The sequence below is a fragment of the Schistocerca serialis genome, chromosome 7 (assembly GCF_023864345.2).
Source record: "Schistocerca serialis cubense isolate TAMUIC-IGC-003099 chromosome 7, iqSchSeri2.2, whole genome shotgun sequence".
Taxonomy (NCBI): Eukaryota; Metazoa; Arthropoda; class Insecta; order Orthoptera; family Acrididae; genus Schistocerca; species Schistocerca serialis.
In genome coordinates this window covers 212,159,819-212,181,867 of record NC_064644.1, presented here as the reverse complement: position 1 = coordinate 212,181,867, position 22,049 = coordinate 212,159,819, and the positions used below count along the sequence as shown (strand labels likewise).

The 22,049-nt window shown below is 40.7% G+C and overlaps 2 long non-coding RNA genes across 4 annotated transcripts in view; one reads left to right on the top strand and one right to left on the bottom strand.

The window, feature by feature from the left end:
* The window catches only part of LOC126412561 (uncharacterized), a 570,924-nt gene that overhangs the window by 164,083 nt on the left and 384,792 nt on the right, over positions 1 to 22,049 (top strand). The gene's annotated exons all lie outside the window — the stretch shown is intronic.
* LOC126412564 (uncharacterized) lies at positions 3,741 to 4,864 on the bottom strand. The gene is made up of 3 exons (XR_007575315.1): positions 4,797 to 4,864; positions 4,636 to 4,713; positions 3,741 to 4,364 (listed from the first exon to the last, which is right to left on the bottom strand). It is a non-coding gene; the product is annotated as an uncharacterized LOC126412564 (long non-coding RNA).

The window sequence follows — 22,049 nt, the reverse complement described above, 5'->3', positions numbered from 1 at the left end:
AGAAAGCTTGTAACCACAAATCAGTATATATTTAGAAAGCATCACTCAAGCCAAACCCAGCTCACCTTTTTTTAACGACATCCTATAAACCATCGGTGGAGGACAACAAGCAGATTCTATATTCCTAACTTTCCAGAAAGTGTCCACTGCACACTGTTGACAAAGGTCAGAGCATGTGGACAAGGTTCCTAGACATGTAAGTGGTTTGAAGACTTCTTAGATAATAGATGCCAGAGTGTTGTCATTGACATTGGGTGTTCATCAGAGACAAGTGTATTACCATGAGTGCCACACGGAAGAGTGATAGGACCACTGTTACTCTATATTCACATAAATGATCCGACTGTCAGGCTGCACAGCAATTTATTGCCATTACCTGATGATGTCTTGCTGTATGGAAAGTGTTGTCGTTGAGTAACTGTAGGAGCAGACAATGTGACCTGGACAGAATTTCTAGGTGGTGTGATGAACTGCAACTTGCTACAAGGGCAGAAAAATGTAGGTTAATACAGGTGACTTGGAAAAGCAATACTGCAACATTCAAATACACCATTAGTAGTGTGCTGCTTGACATAATCACATCACTCAAATATCTAGGCATAACATTGCAAAGTGATATGAAATGGAATGGGCGTACCAGTCTGGCAGCAGGGAAGGCAAATGCTCAGCATTGTTCTATTGGATAAATTTTGGGAAAGTGCAGCTAACCTATAAAGTAGGGAATATGAAAGTATTTGTGAGATTAATAGTATTATATCTTAACAATGTTTCAACATTACGTAGAAAGTCTTTGGTGTTATTCTAGTTCTTCTGTTTCTGTCGAAAAAAAGGATCTTGCATCAAATTTCTTGTGAGAGTTATTTTCATGTTTTTAATGAATAAAATACCAATTTTACAGGTTTATTCAAAAAGACGGAAGAGATTTAAAACTACAATATATAGGAACATTATTCCAACATTACTGGAAAGAGAAATTCACATTTTTATGTATTCAATGTGAGCACCATGTGTTACACGACAAATATTGAAATTGTGGCCCACTGCGTGCCACACACACACAAAGCAACTCATCTCTTGTTATCAAATTCACAGCTTCAACAATGCGACTTTAAGGGTGTCAGACAAAAGGGGATGGGGATAAAAAAGTGGTCTTTTACATAACCTCAGACATAGAAGTCAGATCTGGAGACCTGGGAGGTCACTGGTGATGAAGTTCATCTTCTGCTCCTCTTCTTCCAGTCCAACACCTGGAATGGTGTCATTAAGGTAACATTGAATGTACTTACAAGGGAACCTCCCCATCGCAACCCCCTCAGATTTAGTTATAAGTTGGCACAGTGGATAGGCCTTGAAAAACTGAACACACATCAATCGAGTAAACAGGAAGAAGTTGTGTGGAACTATGAAAAAATAAGCAAAATATACAAACTGAGTAGTCCATGCACAAGATAGGCAACATCAAGGATAATGTAAGCATAGGTGCGCCGTGGTCTCGTGGTTAGCGTGAGCAGCTGCAGAACGAGAGGTTCTTGGTTCAAGTCTTTCCTCGAGTGATAAGTTTACTTTCTTTATTTTCGTAAAGTTATGATCTGTCCATTCGTTCATTGACATCTCTGTTCACTGTAGTAAGTTTAGTGTCTGTGTTTTGCGACCGCACCGCAAAACAGTGCGATTAGTCGACGAAAGGACGTGCCTCTTCAATGGGGACCGAAAACATTTGATCGCAAGGTCATAGGTCAACCGATTCCTCCACAGGTAAACACATCTGATATATTCTATACGACACTGGTCACGGCATGTGCGTCAAATGACAGGATTATGTTGTGGACCCACCTAACTTGTACACTTGGCGAATGGGTAAAAAGATTCTTCTACCTTTCCCGATTTAGGTTTCCTTGTGGATGTGATAATCACTCACAAAAAGTGATGAAAACATAAGAGTTTGTGACAAACTGAAAACAAAAAATTAAACTTTTCGCTCGAGGGAAGACTTGAACCAAGGACCTCTCGTACCGCATCTGCTCACGCCAACCACAGGACCACGATGCTCCTGAGCTCACCCTGTCCTTGTTTTTGCTTATGTTGCGCATAGACTACTAAGTTAGTATATTTTGCTTACTTTTTCTAAGTTCCACACAACTTCTCCCCATTTTCTCGATTGATCTGTGTTCAGTTTTTCAAGGTCTATCCACTGTGCCAACTTAGATTTAAATTTGAGGGGGGTATGATGGGGAGGTTCCCTTGTTAGATAAATGAGCCGGGGTACCATCTTGCATGAAGATGAAGTCATTTGAATCACCTTCATGTTGAGGATATAAACAGTTTTGAAGCAAGTCTAGTTCTAGAATTCAAAATTTAAACTGTTGTATGTCCAGAAACGTTGGAATTATGGTGCTACCGTTTGTAATTAGGAAGATATAAGTGTCTGAAATCAGTTTCTTGATTTTGAATAGCCCTGTATTTTAATCAGCTGATGATGATTTAACACCCGTGATTGTTCCCACTGCCAATTAGCAAATGGTTCAAATGGCTCTGAGAACTATGGGACTTAACTTCTGAGGTCATAAGTCCCCTAGAACTTAGAACTACCTAAACCTAACTAACCTAAGGATATCACACACATCCAAGCCCGAGGCAGGATTCAAACCTGCAACCGTAGCGACTGCGCGGTTCAAGACTGTAGCGCCTAGAACCGCTTGGCCACCCCGGCCGGCGCCAATTAACACTTAACATAGAAGTTACCTGGTAATACCGATGAAATAATGTCTCCACTCCTTGTAACAGTGGCCATGCAATGTGACTTGGAACAGCATATATTAATGTGATAAAATGAACAACATTCAAATATTTAATACTACTAAAGCTATGGGGCTTTCAACCCACAGTAGGAATGCTTAGTACCGTACTGCACTTAACTCTGCAACCATGACGTTGCATATGCATGTCGCCTAATGCAGGAGCATTAGAGCAGAGAGATGATTTGTCAGTAGAAACCCAATACAGCGTCTTACCATGATCAACAGCAGCAAAACAAACACACAAAAAACACACACACACACACACACACACACACACACACACACACACACACACACACACAGTCTATCAGCAATTATTTCTCATGTATTTTCTTAAATGCTATACTCTTTTTTGTGCAAAACAATGCCATAAGACAGGGTGGACAGCCATAAAGAAATAATGAGAGGGAGTAAGGATTACATGTTTGACTGACAAGGGCTTACCTCGACTGATGCAACTGAAAAGCGACTTTCATGCGGGCAATTGCAGGACTCAAACCTGTAAAGAACCAACAAGCTAAAAGTGTGCTCCAAGACAGAACTCAGTGTAATTCTCAAGGAAACTTAGGGCCAATGAGAGCCTGTCTCATACTGATTGTGCTTGAGTAAATGATTGCACAAATGCTTCTGCTGTCTCCCCAAGAGAGCTCTTAGATACAAAGTACACTTAATGCGATATTTCATGTCTTAATATTGGATTCTGTGACACCTCCCATCTCCTTGTAAAAATGTTATAGACACTGACCTCAGAGACAATAAAATTTTTCTTGTCAGCTCATCAGTAGTGCCAATGGATTATTATGTCCATTTATTTACATTCACTTTACAATTTCATGTGACTACAACTCACAAAGTTAAGGCTGGTATCTTTCTTCATTGTCAACAGAAATATACAAAATAACACTCATTTTACATTTTTACCTCTGACCACATCTCACAAAATTATGACTGCTATCATTCTTTATTTTCAACAGTGTTATACATATTTTCACAAAATATGTCAATATTTTACCACTACATTGTATCACTTTGGGCATAATTGTGTGAAATCTGGTTTTGGAGAAAGGGATTCAGTTTTCTTAGTTCTCCTGACCCAACAGTCTATACTTGCTATTCGACACATTTTCTTACCGCTATTTCGACACCATTTACAATAAATATATATGCAATACAAGATTATTAATACACATAAAATAGTGGATCCTGAGTATCCCCTGTGGAATACTTGCCCATAGACCATAGGCCTCATTTGTTGATAATTTCCTCTTGCAGTTCATCAGTTATATGCCCAGCAACTTTAAGAGTTGGCCAACTGGAGAACTATGTCGTAAAGGTAGTATTACAGGTATTCCTGAGAGTTTCATCTTCTCATCTTCTATAATACAACAGTCTATTTACATCATAGGCCTATTTGAGTTTGGACTCAGTTCCAGAGCTTGCAGAAAAATGTTAATGAATTAAAGATGAGTCCACGTTTTTGTAAGTACACAAATTATTGTTTTAATTCATCACCCAAACGTGGTTCACCACAGTTGTAGCATCCTCAGTGGGTATCTTATTATTTTCCTGAAAATACATACATACAAGTTCTTTTTAGGTTATGGAATATGATGCATCACATTATGCTGTCATTTAAATCATACGTGCACTTTAGATTTTATTTTACACTGAGTGTGTCATGTGCCTGCACAGCAAAATAAGCCACAAGTCTAAATCAAACACAAGACATCTGCATACATGAGGCATGTTAGAAAACCGTCTACATTAATTTTATCGTCCAATCCTTAATTTGTATATTTTGCTGAAACTAATGGCATATGTTCGTTTCCGTCCTTACCGTTGTCGTGTTTTCCTAGTTCTTAGCTGACAAGTTTGTTTTATATATCAAACGCGATTTCGCGTAATTGATCTGGACCTGTGGACACCGAGAACGATTTTGGGAAGCTTTGGTTTGTATATTCATGGATTCTGTTTTGCATTTTGATAGTATTTACTCACGTTTTCTCCTGTTCGTTTGCAAATACTACGTCCTGTTACATCACAGTAGCTTGGACACACCCATTTCCCTGCGGCCTGCACAAAGTTACGTCTCTGATGCGCTTCCGACTGTCGTTTCTCGTTTGATTAATGTATTGTTTCTCTTTGACGCCGCGAACTTTGAAATGTCGTCCTTCAGTACACGCAGCTAGTCTCAAAGACCCTTGCAGTTTCTATCTTTCTGAATTTGCATTTAGTTGTATGTTATGGAGGAAAGCGTTATTAAATGAAGTAATGTAATTAAAAATCAGTTCAGTAAATATATTTAAAGGATAAATTTAATATTTTGGTCAAAAATATTTATACAAATGGAGATACATAAAATTTAGCTGTTATCAAAATAATGGATGTAATCAGTCAAATATTTTGTCGATACAGTCTTGGCACACAGTAACAGAATGTTCAAGTCAAATGTATTCCTTGCAGTTCTTACAAATATATCTTGTTTTTCTGTTTTTGCTTCTGCAGTCCACGCACCGTCCTCGTGAAGTCGCAGTTGATTCCACTTCACAAATTTTCGCACTGCAAAGCTCTCCAATTCTTTCAGTTATCTTCCTTGGCAATGTTTATGGCATTACTCTTCGCTGAAGATGATCATGCAGAAGCGCAAATAAAGCTGCCTCAAATACTCTATTCTTCTCAGTTGTTCTTTCTGATTTGAGTTGAAAATAATAGCATTTATCGCAGCTGTCTGTTCATGATGCGATAAAAAACAACCATTGGACGTTTTCTTGTGTTTCTAGCTACATTGTATGTTGCACTCATTCCATCTACAACGTCAACTCCACCGTTAGTAAGTTTAGAAAGTGATAATTTCTGGTTTTTTATCATTCCCTGTATTTTCGTCAATATTTCCATTGTGGCGCATCGTTGACAGTAGTAATGCCACTTGTGGATTGGCAGGAGAGCCAACCCAGGAAAACTAGAGGAAGCCGAAAGACACGCGTTTTAGCTCACGCAGGCTGGCGTGAGGTCTGGAACTGGACAAGGAATTTAGACTTTAGAAAAAAATGGACGTAGCTGGTGGAATACTTAACTTTAATCCATTAATGGTGAACGTCGGTCTTGCCGTTACATGATTCACAATATTAATACCAACTGATAATGGCGCCTTGCTAGGTCATAGCAAATGATGTAGCTGAAGGCTATGCTAACTATCGTCTCGGCAAACGAGAGCGTATTTTGTCAGTGAACCGTCGCTAGCAAAGTTGACTGTACAACTGGGCGAGTGCTAGGAAGTCTCTCTGGACCTGCTGTGTGGCGGCGCTCGGTCTGCAATCACTGACAGTGGCGACACGCGGGTCCGACGTATACTAACGGACCGCGGCCGATTTAAAGGCTACCACCTAGCAAGTGTGGTGTCTGGCGGTGACACCACACCACTCTATTTCGTTTCGGCACATAAGAGACTAACGTGCAATTTTTCTGAAACCCAAACATAGATTACTTTACTTGTCAGATTTTAGTGTTAATAAATCCCCTTGGGACTTATCTGTTGTTCTTCCTCAGGGTACCAAAAATGGTCGTCTTCTTCGTAATCAATGTGTTTGCAAGCTCGTAGCTTGTAAAATAAATCTCGCAAGTTATGTTGCGGCCTGTATTCAGGATAGGTTGGCAAAGTCTCTGAACAAGTTCAACTGGTCTGTTGTCCTGTCTGTAAGGACCTTCATGCTGTTGCGCAACATATACCTCCATGTTGAATGTGTAAAACATTCTGGCATCCACTACCGCAAAAATCTTTACTCCATACTGGTTTTTGCTTATTTGGCATGTAATGTCGGAATCTGCATCTTCCACGGAATGCTTCTAGTTTTTCATCAGCTGTCACTGAAAAGAGCGACTTGACGTGATCGACAGGCATACTAGAGACACTGCCCAACACATCTGTGCAAAGCTTCATCGGATTTTCACTGTTTCGCGACGTATCGTACCTTACTTTCTGTGGATATACAAAACGACGTTAACATTTTCATGGCCAGAACATTCAACGTTAATCACACATGTGGAAGATTGGTTTGATGCAGCTCTCCACGCGTTCTGTGCGAGCCTCTTCAATTCTACATAACTACTGCAACCCACACCCAGTTTAACCTGCATAACAGTTTTCAAGCCTTGGTCTCCCTCTACAGTTCTTAATCCCCACACTTGCCTCTGTTGCTAATCTGAGAATTATTGATGCCACAGGATGTTTCATATCACTCCATCCCTTCTTTTAGTGAACCTGTGATACAGATTTCTGTTTTCCCCAACTCGCGTCAGTATGTCCTTATTAGTTATCATATCTAACCATCTAATCATTACAATTCTTCTGTAGCGCTTCACTGCAAAACTTTTACACTCTTCTTTTGTGAACTGTTTTTTGTCAATGTTTAACTTTAGTACATAGCTACCCTCCACACACAGTCCTTCAGAAAGGTCTTATTAACATTTACATTTATATTAAATATTAACATATGCTCTTTTCCAGAACTGATTTTCTTTCTCCAGCCAGTCTACATTTTATATCCTCTCTAGTTAGGCTGGACATCGTTTTATAGTTTTGTAATCATTCATACATGTTTCAGCACTGTGTGCTATTTTCAGTGGAGTTCTTCTAGTTTTCTTCTGAAAAATTATTCTATGTTATCCTCTTGTGTAGCTTATATGAACTGCTGTCTCAAAAATATTTACATATACTAAGGACGATTACTGGGTGTCAAATATTTTAGATTTGTCTACATGTAGCATATAGTGAAAACACGTTACACAGAGTTGAGACATTATATGTTGTTCACTCAAGCTGTTTAAAATTTAAAATATGACACCACAGCCAAAGAACCAACGGATAGTAGTTTGTATCCCTTGTTTGTTTAGTAGTTAATCTGTTCACTTAATTTTTACATCTTCCTATAACGCGACATTCTGAATGCTACAAGTTTCTTGTCTTGCAGCTGCGCTGCTGTTTTTTGTTATCAAAAACATTGTTTCGTTCCAGACCTAGAATTTGAAGAACGTTTTGTGCAATTCTAGCCTGATTTTTGACACCAGCGAATTTCTCCTTCAATTTGATCGCTAAAATGTTGCTATTATGGTTTAACCATTCTTCATTAGTACGTATTTAATTTGTTCATCCTTGACAAGACTGTTGAGTATCCTGAACATATACTATTTTTTCCTACTTTTAGTCGGAAGGGTAATGGCCCAATCGAATAGTGGCGCTGATTCATATTCTCTATGCTCATTCACCTTTCTTTTGAAATCTGTAAAAACCGCCGAGTATGACGAACCAGAGCACTGAATGGCTTTTTGTTTCAGATTAATCCAGAACATACGATACCAACTCTTTCGTCAAACAGGTGGTGCTATTTTCCACTGGGAGAGCTTCAGGTTGTTGATTCTGAAAAATAGGAGGAAAACATGACATTGAATGTCTGGTTTTGTCATGGAAGTGAGCTCGAATATAATGATCATCATAAGAATTAGCAAGGATTACAAAAATATCGGTCATGGTAAACCCAACCGAAATGGTAAGCCACTTCGGCGTCAACGTAATTAGCTGTCCGGTGGGAGGGTCAGGCCACAAGTAAATGGAGATAATATTTCAAACACCATTCACAATTAAATAACAAAGTTCAATAAACATTCATTTTCAAAGGTCATATTACACACTACTTATAATGAAATTATTTAGATCTTGAATGAGGTTTTTCACTCTGCAGCGGAGTGTGCGCTGATATGAATCTTCCTGGTAGATTAAAACTGTGTGCCCGACCGAGACTCGAACTCGGGACCTTTGCCTTTCGCGGGCAAGTGCTCTACCAACTGAGCTACCGAAGCACGACTCACGCCCAGTACTCACAGCTTTACTTCTGCCAGTACCTCGTCTCCTACCTTCCAAACTTTACAGAAGCTCTCCTGCGAACCCTGCAGAACTAGCACTCCTGAAATAAAGGATATTGCGAAGACATGGCTTAGCCACAGCCTGGGGGATGTTTCCAGAATGAGGTTTTTCACTCTGCAGCGGAGTGTGCGCTGATATGAAACTTCCTGGCAGATTAAAACTGTGTGCCCGACCGAGACTCGAACTCCGGACCTTTGCCTTTCGCGGGCAAGTGCTCTACCAACTGAGCTACCGAAGCACGACTCACGCCCGGTACTCACAGCTTTACTTCTGCCAGTACCTCGTCTCCTACCTTCCAAACTTTACAGAAGCTCTCCTGCGAACCCTGCAGAACTAGCACTCCTGAAAGAAAGGATATTGCGGAGACATGGCTTAGCCACAGCCTGGGGGATGTTTCCAGAATGAGGTTTTTCACTCTGCAGCGGAGTGTGCGCTGATATGAAACTTCCTGGCAGATTAAAACTGTGTGCCCGACCGAGACTCGAACTCCGGACCTTTGCCTTTCGCGGGCAAGTGCTCTACCAACTGAGCTACCGAAGCACGACTCATGCCCGGTACTCACAGCTTTACTTCTGCCAGTACCTCGTCTCCTACCTTCCAAACTTTACAGAAGCTCTCCTGCGAACCCTGCAGAACTAGCACTCCTGAAAGAAAGGATATTGCGGAGACATTGCTTAGCCACAGCCTGGGGGATGTTTCCAGAATGAGGTTTTTCACTCTGCAGCGGAGTGTGCGCTGATATGAAACTTCCTGGCGGATTAAAACTGTGTGCCATGTCTCCGCAATATCCTTTCTTTCAGGAGTGCTAGTTCTGCAGGGTTCGCAGGAGAGCTTCTGTAAAGTTTGGAAGGTAGGAGACGAGGTACTGGCAGAAGTAAAGCTGTGAGTACCGGGCGTGAGTCGTGCTTCGGTAGCTCAGTTGGTAGAGCACTTGCCCGCGAAAGGCAAAGGTCCCGAGTTCGAGTCTCGGTCGGGCACACAGTTTTAATCTGCCAGGAAGGTTCTTATTTAGATCTTGATTGCAGCGGCGCGGCTCCCCCTGTCAGAGGTTTGCGTCCTACCTCAGGCATAGGTGTGTGTGTGTGTGTGTGTGTTGTCCTTAGCTCAAGTTAGATTAAGTAGTGTGTAAGTCTAGGGATCGATGACCTGAGCAGTTTGTTACCATAGGAACTTACCACAAATTTCCAGTTTTCTTGATTGTAAACTTGTCCAAAAGAATACAATATCAAATATAGAACAGGTATCTTTAAATAGGCGTCATCGCAGACAGTCACAGCCTGGCGGATTCAGTGGTCATAATAGATCACCCAGCAGGACCCACAGGCGTGGGTAGAAGGACAGTTACATTGAAATCATTACAACAACTAACGTTTCAAACGTAAACAGTACACCAACAAAAATGTTTGGAAGCAGAAAGCTAAAACATTTTAAAATCTTAAATCATGGCACGGTAGAAAAGGCATGTAAATATTAAAATATTTGGGATATTGGGCTTGGATTGGCATTAACGGCCACAAATACAATCACGTAAAAAATCGCAACAACAAGAAGGAGTTTTTGCGACATAAACGAAAGTTGGTAGGTGTGTTTCTACAGCTCAAAGATGACGTCTATTCAGATTTCGAAGCAGTCGCACAAAGTGCTGCTACTAGTGCCAGTACGAGGAAGCAAATTAGGTTTGATGTAAATACACGCTCAGTCGGTTGTGAGCGTTAGTTACCTTTGAGACAGTACGTGGTGAGCTGATGTTAGTCTAGAATGCCTTAAAGTCGACAGAGACGCTATTGTCAACACATTATCAACACCTCACTGAGTTTGAACGATGTCGTGTTATACGGCTACGAGAACTGGATGTTCCTTCTGCGATACTGCAGAGAGACAGGGCAGGGATGTAGCCACTGTGCATGACTGATAGCAGCGGTCGTCACGACAACGTGGGGTCGCAAGAAGACCAGGTTCCGGACGGCACGTAACATCACCAAGAGGGAAGACCATTGTGTTCGGCGTATGGCTGTGTCGCATCGTAACTGCACCTGCAGCAGCACTTTGAGCAACAGTTGGCACCCCAGTGACACAACTAACTGTTAGAAATCGGCTACTTCGACAGCAAGCGCCCTGTAGCGTGCACTCCCCTGGCCCAAAACCAATATCATTTACGACACCAATGGTGTTAACCGAGAGCTCACTGGAGGGCAGGATGGAGATCTGTTGTGTTTTCTGATGAAAGCTGATTTTGCCTCAGCGCCATTGATGGTCGTGTGTTGGTTGAAAAAAGGCCAGGTGAAGACCTGCACAATCTGTCTATGTGCTAGACAAACTGGACCTAAGCTTTGAGTTATGATCTGGATTGCAATGTCGCAGGAGCATTCTCGTGATTATCCCACGCACCCCGACTCCGAAACTGTGCATCAGTCTGGAGATTCGATCTGTTGTGCTGCCATTCATGGAGAGCATTCCAGGAGACATTTTCCAACAGAATAACGTTCGTCCACATACCACTGTTATAACCCAACATGCTCTACAGAGTGTCGACATTTTGTTATGGCTTACTCGATCACCGGATCCGTCCATTCGACCACGTATTGGACATCATCGAACTACAAATTCAGCGTTTGTTGATACCGTCCCTACATTGACTGGCCAAGTGCAACAGACGTGGAACTCCATCCTACAATCTGAAGCTCTGCACCTGTGCAACACAATGCATTCAACATTCTGGCGGTTACATCGGTTATTAATGCACCAGCATTTCACATTTGCAATGGCTCATCTCGCACTTACATTGACCTGTGATGTTGCAATGTTAATTGCATAAATATGTTACCTAGAGAAATGTTGTATATTAATTATTTTTTGGTGTTGCGAATTTTTTCCGTCAGTGTAATTTAAACCTTGAATTATTTTTTAAATTCAGTCTCTTTAAGAACATTCCAATATGGTTCCAGAAGACCTCTACTTTAAACAGCACTGATCATAATAAATGCAATCAAAAAAGGTTAACCTAAAAACAAGTACCTTCATGAGGTTTAATACTGACAAGATATTCAGGTCGGTAACGACCAGTTATGCAGTAAAATTTATACAGACTTGGTTAACTACAATTGAACGGAAAATCCCGTATAACAGCCCTTCAGTGGCAACTACTGTTTGTGATTCAAACTGTTTAATCGAACAGGTATTAAACCCACAGCAGAATGCGCTGCAATGATTCCAAAATCTAATTCAGACTTCACAGCAGGATTAAAACTTAACAAACACAAACTTTTCTACTTTATAAAGGTGTTCTAATCAATTTGGCCAATATTAGGAAGTCACATAATTCTCAAGATTACGATAACCGAAGAATAGAACAGCTTTGCTCTCCAAAATGCTCTAACAGGATATATTCTAACTACTCTCATTAATCACAATGCAACTGGAACACAGACGCTAAGAAAGTTCGCTCAACAGCTTGGTGTCAACTCACGTTCAAAAGTTACTTACAAAATACTGGACACACAAAGGCTGTCCTGCGTATGCATTGCGTTACATTCCCCCTAACTGACAACTTACGACATAATACAGACACCAGCGGAATCAGTTACCATTTAAATTTATAATGTTTCTTATAATGCAAAAGAACAGGTTATACAGTTCTACAGTCAATTTACAAATGAGTCACATGCTGGGAAACCACATAAAACTGCAGCACTTCATTACACAAAGATCAGTTTTAGTCCTGACAAGTAGCCGTGTCGATTGATACGTGCACATTCCCGGTACAGACAGTTAACATTAAAGTGCATGAAATCCAGAGCAAGGCGTTCCACTGACGAGGACCACACAGTACATCCCAGAACCGTGCAGGTGAGCTGGTATACCATCCCGGGTGGCCAGGCGCCTGAAACCCACTCCCATAGTCACGTCACAAGAAGTGGTCCCGGCTCGTCGCGTTTGCACTCGGTGCTGGTGCTGACTTCCTGGTGCCTGGCTGAACCATCACTCCACGACTGCTTGCGACGTGACTATGGGAGTGGGTTTCAGATGCCTGGCCACCTGGGATAGTATACCAGCTCACCTGCACGGTTCTGGGATGTACTGTGTGGCCCTCGTCAGTGGAATGCCTTGCTCTGGATTTCATGCACTTTGATGAAATTAAACTGAGGTGAACACATGTAGATTTGAACAACAGGATACTGAAAAAGAGAAATACAGTTAAATGTTTTAACCTACAGTTTATAAAAATATCCAAAGCTTTAAAATGTTTTTGTTGTATGTCCCTTCTCTCTCTCCTTCTCTGCTGTTGGTGCCCGTAGCAGAGTCCCATCCATGAAGCAGCCAAGACTCTATGCACTTTGAAGGATGAAAACGGTCAGTGGCGCGCCATTCAACTTAAGAAAAAGTAGCGAAGAAACAATTTTGTTAACAGAGAGGCTCTACCAGTAGCAAATGATCAAATTCATTTGGGAAAACGTTCTTTCATATTCACTATGTGGCAATGGAATTGTATTGATGCTAGTTTTCAAATTTTTGCGTTTGTTTACTTTTCGCAATTTCCGTCGAATTTTTCAAAAATATCATAAACATATATCACGAAATGCTTTAATCGCAAGTCGTTAGTTCAACTGAAAGTGAACAGCAAGTGACTCAACATCGTTTTGCCCTAAAGCATTGTCTTTGAATCAGCTGTTCGTGTCAACCAAGCGGACTGAATTGGCCAAAGCTGCGTCTTCCCCACTCAAAATTCTCTTTTTAATCGCTTGTGGAAGGTTTCATAAAAGGCAACAGGATTAATGGGGCTGTTCTTTAGTTTGTCAAGATAAAGTACAGTCTAGTCTCGCACCAAATAGGCGTAGTTTTATATGGCTTGAACCGCAGCGGAAGTTCTATTGTACCACATCTCAAAATCTGCGGATCTGATAATTTGCGTTAGGGGTACCGGTGTCTACCGCCACAAATCACGATCTTAGTTAAAAGTGTTTCTCATATCCTGTATTAACTAAAATGATCAGTTTTGACCTTAAGTAAGTCAGTTTATAGAATAGTTTCTGGGTCCCCATGCCAGTTGTTGAGCAGTTTTGCAGTACATGATACAATAAAAGTACTAAGAAAGTGGAACTTTCATTTTTGTAATTAGTGTATGATATAACAAGTAACTGGCTACCTCTGTACAAACTGTGACAGAACTAGGAGCCACAAGTTTCATTTGAGCTACACGCACTGAAGCATCAAAGAAAATAGTGAAGGCATGCATATTCAAATACAAAGATATGTTAACAGGTAGAATACGGCGCTGCGGTCGGCAACGTCTATATATGACAGCAAGTGTCTGGCGCGATTGTTAGATCGGTTTTGCTGCTATAATGGCAGGTTATCACGATTTAAATGAGTTTCAACGTTGCATTATAGTCAGCACACGAGCGATGGGACACGGCATCTCCGAGGTAGCGATGAAGTGGGGATTTTCCCCTACAACCATTTCACTAGTGTACTTTGAATATCAAGGAATCCGGTAAAACATCAAATCTCCGACATTGTTGCGGCCGGAAAATGATCTTGCAAGAACGGAACCAACGATGACTGAAGAGAATCCTTCAACGTGACAGAAGTGCAGCCCTTCCCCAGACTGCTGCAATTTGAAAGCTGGGCTATCAACAAGTGTCAGCATGGGAACCATTCAATGAAACATCATCGAAATGGGCTTTTGGAGCTGATGGCCCACTCGTGTACCCTTGATAACTGCACGACACAAAGCTTTACGCTTCACCTGGGACCGTCAACACCAACATTGGACTGTTGATCGCTGGAAACATGTTGCCTGGTAGGACGAGTCTCGTTACAAATTGTATCGAGCGGATGGACGTGTACGGGTGTGGGACCAACCTCATGAGTCCATGGACCCTGCATGCAGCAGGGGACTTTCAGGCTCTGTAACAGTGTGGGACGCGTGCAGTTGGAGTGATATGGGACCCCTGATACGTCTAGGTACGAGTCTGACAGGTGACGCTTACGTAAGCATCCTGTCTGATTACCTGCATCCAATTATGTCACTTGTGCGTTCCGACGAACTTGGGTATTTCCAGCAGGTCAGTGCAACACCCCACATATCCAGAATTCTTACAGAGTGGCTCCAGGAACACTGTTCTGAGTGTCAACACTTCCGCTGGCCACCAAACTCCCCAGACATGAACATTATTGAGCATATTTGGGATGCCTTGCAACGAGCTGTTTAGAAGAGGTCTCCACCCCCTCGTACTCTTACGGTTTTATGGACAGCCTGCAGGATTCATGGTGTCAGTTGCCTTCGGCACTACATCAGGCATTAATCGAGTGCATGCCACATGCCACGTCGTGTCGCCGCACTTCTGCATGCTCGGGAGGGCCCTACACGATATAAGGCTGGTGTAACCAGTTTCTTTAGCTCTTCAGTGTAGTATGAACAAGTGAATGCTCCTTGAGAAAACTAATAGTAATCACAATTATATAATAATATAATTACCTGAAAACCGTTTCAATGACAAATTTTTCACTAATTAAGCCCATAATAGAACCTATTTTTCAAGCCAGTATTGCTGTACTATTAGTAATGGCTCAAATGGTTCAAATGGCTCTGAGCACTATGGGAGTTAACTTCTGAGGTCATCAGTCCCCTACAACTTAGAACTACTCAAACCTAACTAACCTAAGGACATCACACACATCCATGACCGAGGCAGGATTCGAACCTGCGACGGTAGCGGTCGCGCGGTTGCAAACTGTAGCGCCTAGAACCGCTCCGCCACCCCGGCTGGCCATTAGTAATCATTTATGTATAACACTCACTAGCTTCCTACTGTAATAGACAGATAGTAAGTGTTACTGCGAACCAGTTGTTGGCTTCTGTGTTGTTCATGCCAAACCCTGTTACATTGCTTGCTAAATTGCGCTGCTGCATTGTATGTCATCTGCAAAATCAAAATTTCATTATCAAGCAAAGTGAACAGCAATAGTTAAATCTCTTCATGAACAGTGCGAGTACAGGATAAGGCTTTACCTGATTAGACTGGAGACCGTTCCCTTTTATGTAATTGCAGTTCACTTATAACTATAGAACCTTTGTTCGAATCCTGCTTGTTATGCTGTTGCTTCCTTTCAGTAGTTTCGAGAAACAAAAATAATGGGAGACTTTAACTACTACACACTGTGATGGTCAAATACTAAGTCCTTTCACAGGAGTAACAAAATCGGTATGTGGCTGATTTATTTTTTGATTAATTTTACTGGATTTTTGTAACAAACAATACAGCCATTACAGTTCCTAATTTAGTGAGAACCGGTAGTGTTATAAGGTCATATCTTTAGAGAAACAATCTTTGTACCGCTAAACTGTCACAGATGTTGTGTGGACCATCTGTTTAGTCTTAACTCTTTGAAGGGCAGGCAAATCTGTAACTAACCAGTAACCACACACGTAGACGGTTTCAATGGGCGATGGTCACTGTGGCTAACCACATAATATTTTCTCCCTTTACCACTCAGGGGCCAGTAGTATCTCTGCCAAACAGCTAATTGTTGCCTAAAATGTCGCTAGATGGCAGTGCAGGTCTTCTGCGAGAATTTTTGCCGCGTATTCAGAACAATAGTTGATACTTCTTCATTGTTAGCACTGTTCTTGGTAGCGGGGTGCAGTATTGTCTGTAGCTCTTCTTTATACGACTATTTTTGGTAAGTAATTGCTCATATTTGTGTGTTGAACACATATAAGTCTTTGTGTAATGTAACTTTAAATTGTAATAGAATTTTCCATGTTTTACTGACAAATTTCTGTGTGGTTAGTGCTGCTAACCACCGCCCTTATGCTCCACCCAGTATATTTTCTTCGTCTCCATCGAATATGTCTAGCCAAGAAAGAATAACTGAGGACGAATGTTACCGAATTTTATTTGAAGAAAGCAGTGTTGACAGTGATGGCCCTGATGGAAATGATCCCACATTCACGACTAGCTGCGCAAGTTCTAGTCTTGTGTGCAGTCGTGTGGTTCTAAATTTAACCAGTGATCTTCATGGAATCATATTATTTTCATGGACAATTATTTTACATCATATGATCTGTTCGAGGACCTAAAATCCAATGGTCTGTACACTTGTGGAACAATAAATCCCAGAAGGAAAAACATACCAAAACTCAAGGAGGAGAAGGAACTGAATTAGAGGGGAATTCGATTACAAAATAAGCAATGATGGCGTAGTAATCTATAGATGGAAAGGTAACAGGGCAGTCAACTTGATTTCAACATGTCATTCACCATCAGATGTGTCCATAGTAACTCAAAAAATGAAAGATGTAACAATAACCAATATCACTTGTCGAATTATATTGAAAGACTACAATTCCAGTATCAACTATGTGGATAATTTTGATCGACTAAAGTCAGACTATGCTATTGACAGAAAAAGCAAGAAATGGTGGATGAGATTGTTTTTCACTTTTTAGACTGCATTGTGACAAATGCGTTCATTATGCACAAAGAAATCGAAATGGAGCAGTTCTCCAGTAAAGACTTCCATCGAGAGGTGTACAAAATCTTGTTGGCTCCAAAAATAGCTTCAGTGGCAGCTAATTTTGCTTCTGTATCCCAAAGTAGTACAGCAACTCAGATCAAATCACACAAACTATATGTAGACGAAAGTATTCGCCATGAAAGCAGTAAACATAATCAACCTGTTCACTCATCATCTAGAGGATGTGCAGTTTGCAGTTCTAAGAAAAATTCAGTGCGAACAGTGTGGATGAGTTCAGTATGCAAAGTACCTTTGTGTCTGACAGCAGGCAAGAACTGTTTCAAGAGATACCACGAAAATAACAACTAGTTGTTTCGAAGTTCAACCACCAAATATCGAATTGTATACTGTAATGGGGTGATGGTTACCTGTAGTGACCACATTTAATGTTGATATTTTGTTGTTTGAGTGAATTTTTACAAACTCAATGTATAAAACATGACAAGACAATAAAACAAATCTGTTACAAGTAAAAGAAATTTGAAATTTGCAAATAAATTTTCTTGCCCCACTAGGGTAAGTTTTAGTGGTGTTTACCTGCCCCTCAAAGAGTTAAGCTTGCTGAGAATGGCCTAAAAAGTCGAAAGCCAGTTCACAATTAAATGTAAAATAAATGGTATTCTGGAGTGTCAATACAGAGTAGTTCAGTTTTTAAGAAGTTTCATATCAGTTGGTGTACGGAAATGCCATGACTATTGTTTTAATGAATCGAAGAGTAGTTAACGGTGAATTGTAGGCAAAAATTAGTTTTCCATAAAAAAACAATGTCACATTATTTTTCATCATCATATTACCACAGCACGTCAAATTAATGTCTCATTGCCTGTATTCGCTCGACTTATCGCCTAGTGACTTCTCTTTGCTTTCTTATTTCAAACAAAAAACATTAGGACGAGTTTCATCTCCTGAGAAAACCATGAGTCTGAATGGGAAAAAATTTCAGAATCGGTTCGTTCACGTGCGAAAGTTTAGTGGTTTATAAAGGTGAATATTCTAAGAAACAAAAAACGATTTGTACTAAAACAATTTTGCTTTTATCGTTTTCGTAAAAAATGTAAAAACAGCGGTCCTCTTATGAAGCAAGCGGTTCACTGATAGCAGTATCCTTTATTTGCTCTCAGTGTAGTATTGTCACGTAGGTTGCTGTTCGTGAACTATATTCACCCGCTCCCTCAACACCCTGTTTATTTAATGAAATTTCTTTCGCTGCAAGCAGCCCTGAATCTACGATATTATTTCCGAACCCCCCTTCCCCTGCCCCCCCCCCCCTCCGCACACACACACTCGAATGTTTCAGATAGGACGACAAAAATTTTTAACAATCGATATTTCACAAATATGTTCATTTCGTAGCACACATCTTTCTGAAGGGGTTGATACATGAAACACACGTGTTCGAGGAAATGTAAGATAGGTTATTTGGTCTAAAGTGTGCCAAAGTGCAGTGCCACACCTTTTCATACACCTATCTTCTATCGCACGCCACTGTACTTCGCTCTGCGGAATTCAAACATATATATTTTGTAATGGAAGCCATCAAACCTATATTAAGAACAGTGGAAATTATAATGTCCTGTGGTGCCCCTCCGGTCCTAGCTGGCTGGTTTGCCATCCTGCCCCCTTTAAAAAAAAAACTCACAATTAATATGAGGTGGGATTATTTGTGACTGGGAATACGAAATCTTCAGAAAATTTGCACTCTTAATTGCCTGTTAGCTAATAACTTTCTCTTTTGTGTGACATAACATTAAATATAGGAAACATAGAGGCAATAAAGACAAGAATAAGCAAGACAGTACACATTTCTTCAATCCATGAGTCCCAGTATTTATTTCTCGTGCTTTCCTACCTGCCAAAGAATCTATTGCCTCACCAAAGTCGTCATACGTTTTGCTACACGAAAAATGAAAATGTCGCTGTCTAACAATGAAAAAGCTGTTAACACGAATGGTACACACGACAGGTGTTTCTCAGTTTGATTACGTCTATTTTGTCACTGTGTGCTAGATAAAACGGAACAGACCATTCTAATATTGTAGCAGTTGTAACACATGCCAAGTAAGTTAGACTGTTTTGGCACAAATGGTCATTTTTATACATCTGATTTACATAAATAACACGACAGAATATAATTCACGAAGTATCAATATGCCTATTACAATCAAAAAGTCTAACATTAGGAAATAGTTTCACATTTCGTTCGTACGCTCCAGTTTCCCAAGCGTGAGATCGGAAATTAGTAGTGGTATGAAATTTTTAAACAAATTTGGAATCGTCATATTCTTCCATATAATATATGTGATATCCCCGTTTCTTTTCCTTCCTCGTTCTGGTAAACAATCTTGTCATCACTAATTCTGTAACTATTCCTGCTATTGTTAAAACTTATTCTCCGGTTAACTTCACTATCCTTACCAGAATCACCGGTTCAGGCATCCCGCATTAATTCTCTGGTTAGGCGTTATTATGTGTTCGTTCAACGCGTTTACCGCGCTATTCCGAAAATAAAAACTTAAGCAGCTGCTAACTGGGGACTGTACAATTGTCCCTTAGTAGTGTACCGATCTGGTAAAAATTTTCTGTCAAAATTTCATATTCTTGGATTTCCTGGTATTCGTCTCAGTCGTTTTTTTTTTCCTATACTGCTAGTCCAAATCTATGGATTTCGCTAAAAATTATAACGACGCCGATTATTCGCACACCCAGCCAACCACATAAACAGCGATTGGCATCCACCAGTTCAGGTTTATTCAGCGCAGCTCGCATAGCCACGCCCCCTTTTGTGTGCAGAAAAGGTTTTTATTTCGTAATGCGGCAGGGTTCCCCTGTAAGAGACATCACGTACACTAAGCACTTATTGTTGAGAAATAAAATTAGAATGTGTTCAAAAATGTTCAAAATATCCAACAGGGATGCGTTTCAGAATAACATGAATAATAGATAGACTAATGTACACTGGATGCTAGACGCTTTGTGAAACAACATTTCCCGGGTCCGGGCCTGGCCACGAGTTCCAAACCTCCTACAATAATCATATTAACACGATGTACAAACGTTGCTGTTCGGAGGTATGTTTATACCACTGTTTTCTTGCGGTCGCTTTTACATTGCCAAATCGAGTTTCTGACCTGTGTAAGGCTCTCAACTGTCAGCTTGGAGAAAACGAGCGGAAATTCCGCCGCTGTCTCGTAGAACCTTTGTAGTTCTGCCTTAACACCTCAGTCTCCTTGGTTATTTTCTGCAACATAATTCTCAAAACCAATCGAAGCAAAATATTTTCGAGTCTCTTCAGTATACTACAGTCATCGTTATGTCTTGTGCCTATTCAGTGTCCTTGAAATGTGTGCCAGAAGTTCTGTGTTGCTTCTCTGCATGACTCAGCTTCCTAGCTACTGCCAGTTGGACACACACACACACACACACACACACACACACACACATGGGAAAAGAGAGAGAGAGAGAGACAGAGAGAACAAAGACACTGTTCACACACGGAGAGAGAGAGCGAGAGAGAGAGTGAGAGACTTTAGAACAAAGACGCTGAACAACAGACACTGGAAGGACAATTTGTGATGAGTCGATATCTCAGGCCAGACGCTAAGGCCGCTTTCACACTATACGGTTTTGACCGTGCGGCAGAAAGCCATACGGCTGTAGGTGTGATGAAATGTATGGTACCTTTCAGGCCAGTATTACACTATCAAATTTCTTTGTCAAAGATGTGATCAAATATTTCGTCAAATATATTTGACAAGGATCTTTGACGTAGCGATAGAAGGGGTATTACACTGTAATCATATTTTTCGTCAAAGTTCGAGATGGCTGACAACAACAACTTGTTATTCAAATGGCTCTGAGCACTATGGGACTTAACATCTATGGTCATCAGTCCCCTAGAACTTAGAACTACTTAAACCTAACTAACCTAAGGACGTCACACAACACCGAGTCATCACGAGGCAGAGAAAATCTCTGACCCCGCCGGGAATCGATCCCGGGCGTGGGAAGCGAGAACCAACTTGTTATTAACTGCAGCAGTTGCATGTGTCACAATTGCATTGTGTCCACATGCGGAAGAGAAGTGGGGGAAAAAGTGGAACCATACATACAAGGTTGACAGTCTTAAATTCCAGGGATTATAACTTGATAATAAACTCAGTTGGGAGGAGCACACCACAGAACTGCAGAAACGCCTTAACAAATCTGTATTTGTAATTCGAGTGTTAGCTGACATAGGCAACATAAAAATGAAAAAGCTTGCATAATTTGCCTACTTCCTTTCCCTAATGTCATATGGTATAATAACTCAGTTCATACATACAATACCAGGAACAAAAACGATCTGCACAAGGACTTAAAAGCACTTACTTTAGTTCAAAAAGGGGTCCACTACTCAGGAACACTCGTCTTCAATAATTTGCCAGCAAACACAAAAAATTTAGTTACAAGTAAAGATCAGTTTAAAAGGAGCCTGAAAGACTTACTACTGGCCAACTCCTCCTACTCCATTGAAGAAATTTTTAATAGAAACAAATGATGTATTATACATACTCATACTATTAGTATTGTTATTTCAGTTAAAGAAAATTGACATGTTCCACATCCACAAGGATCTACTCAGCACGGATCTATGGAACGAAAAACTAATCTAATCTGGGTGAAGCCATGGGTTTTATGATGACATGATAAAAGCATTCAACAAAACTTGTTACGTGAGCTTATAGTGGAGGACGTCGTACATCAATTATTTAAGAATGGATGAGCATACACTTCTGTATGTTGTCACAAAGCACAATATTCCCTCAAGAACAGCT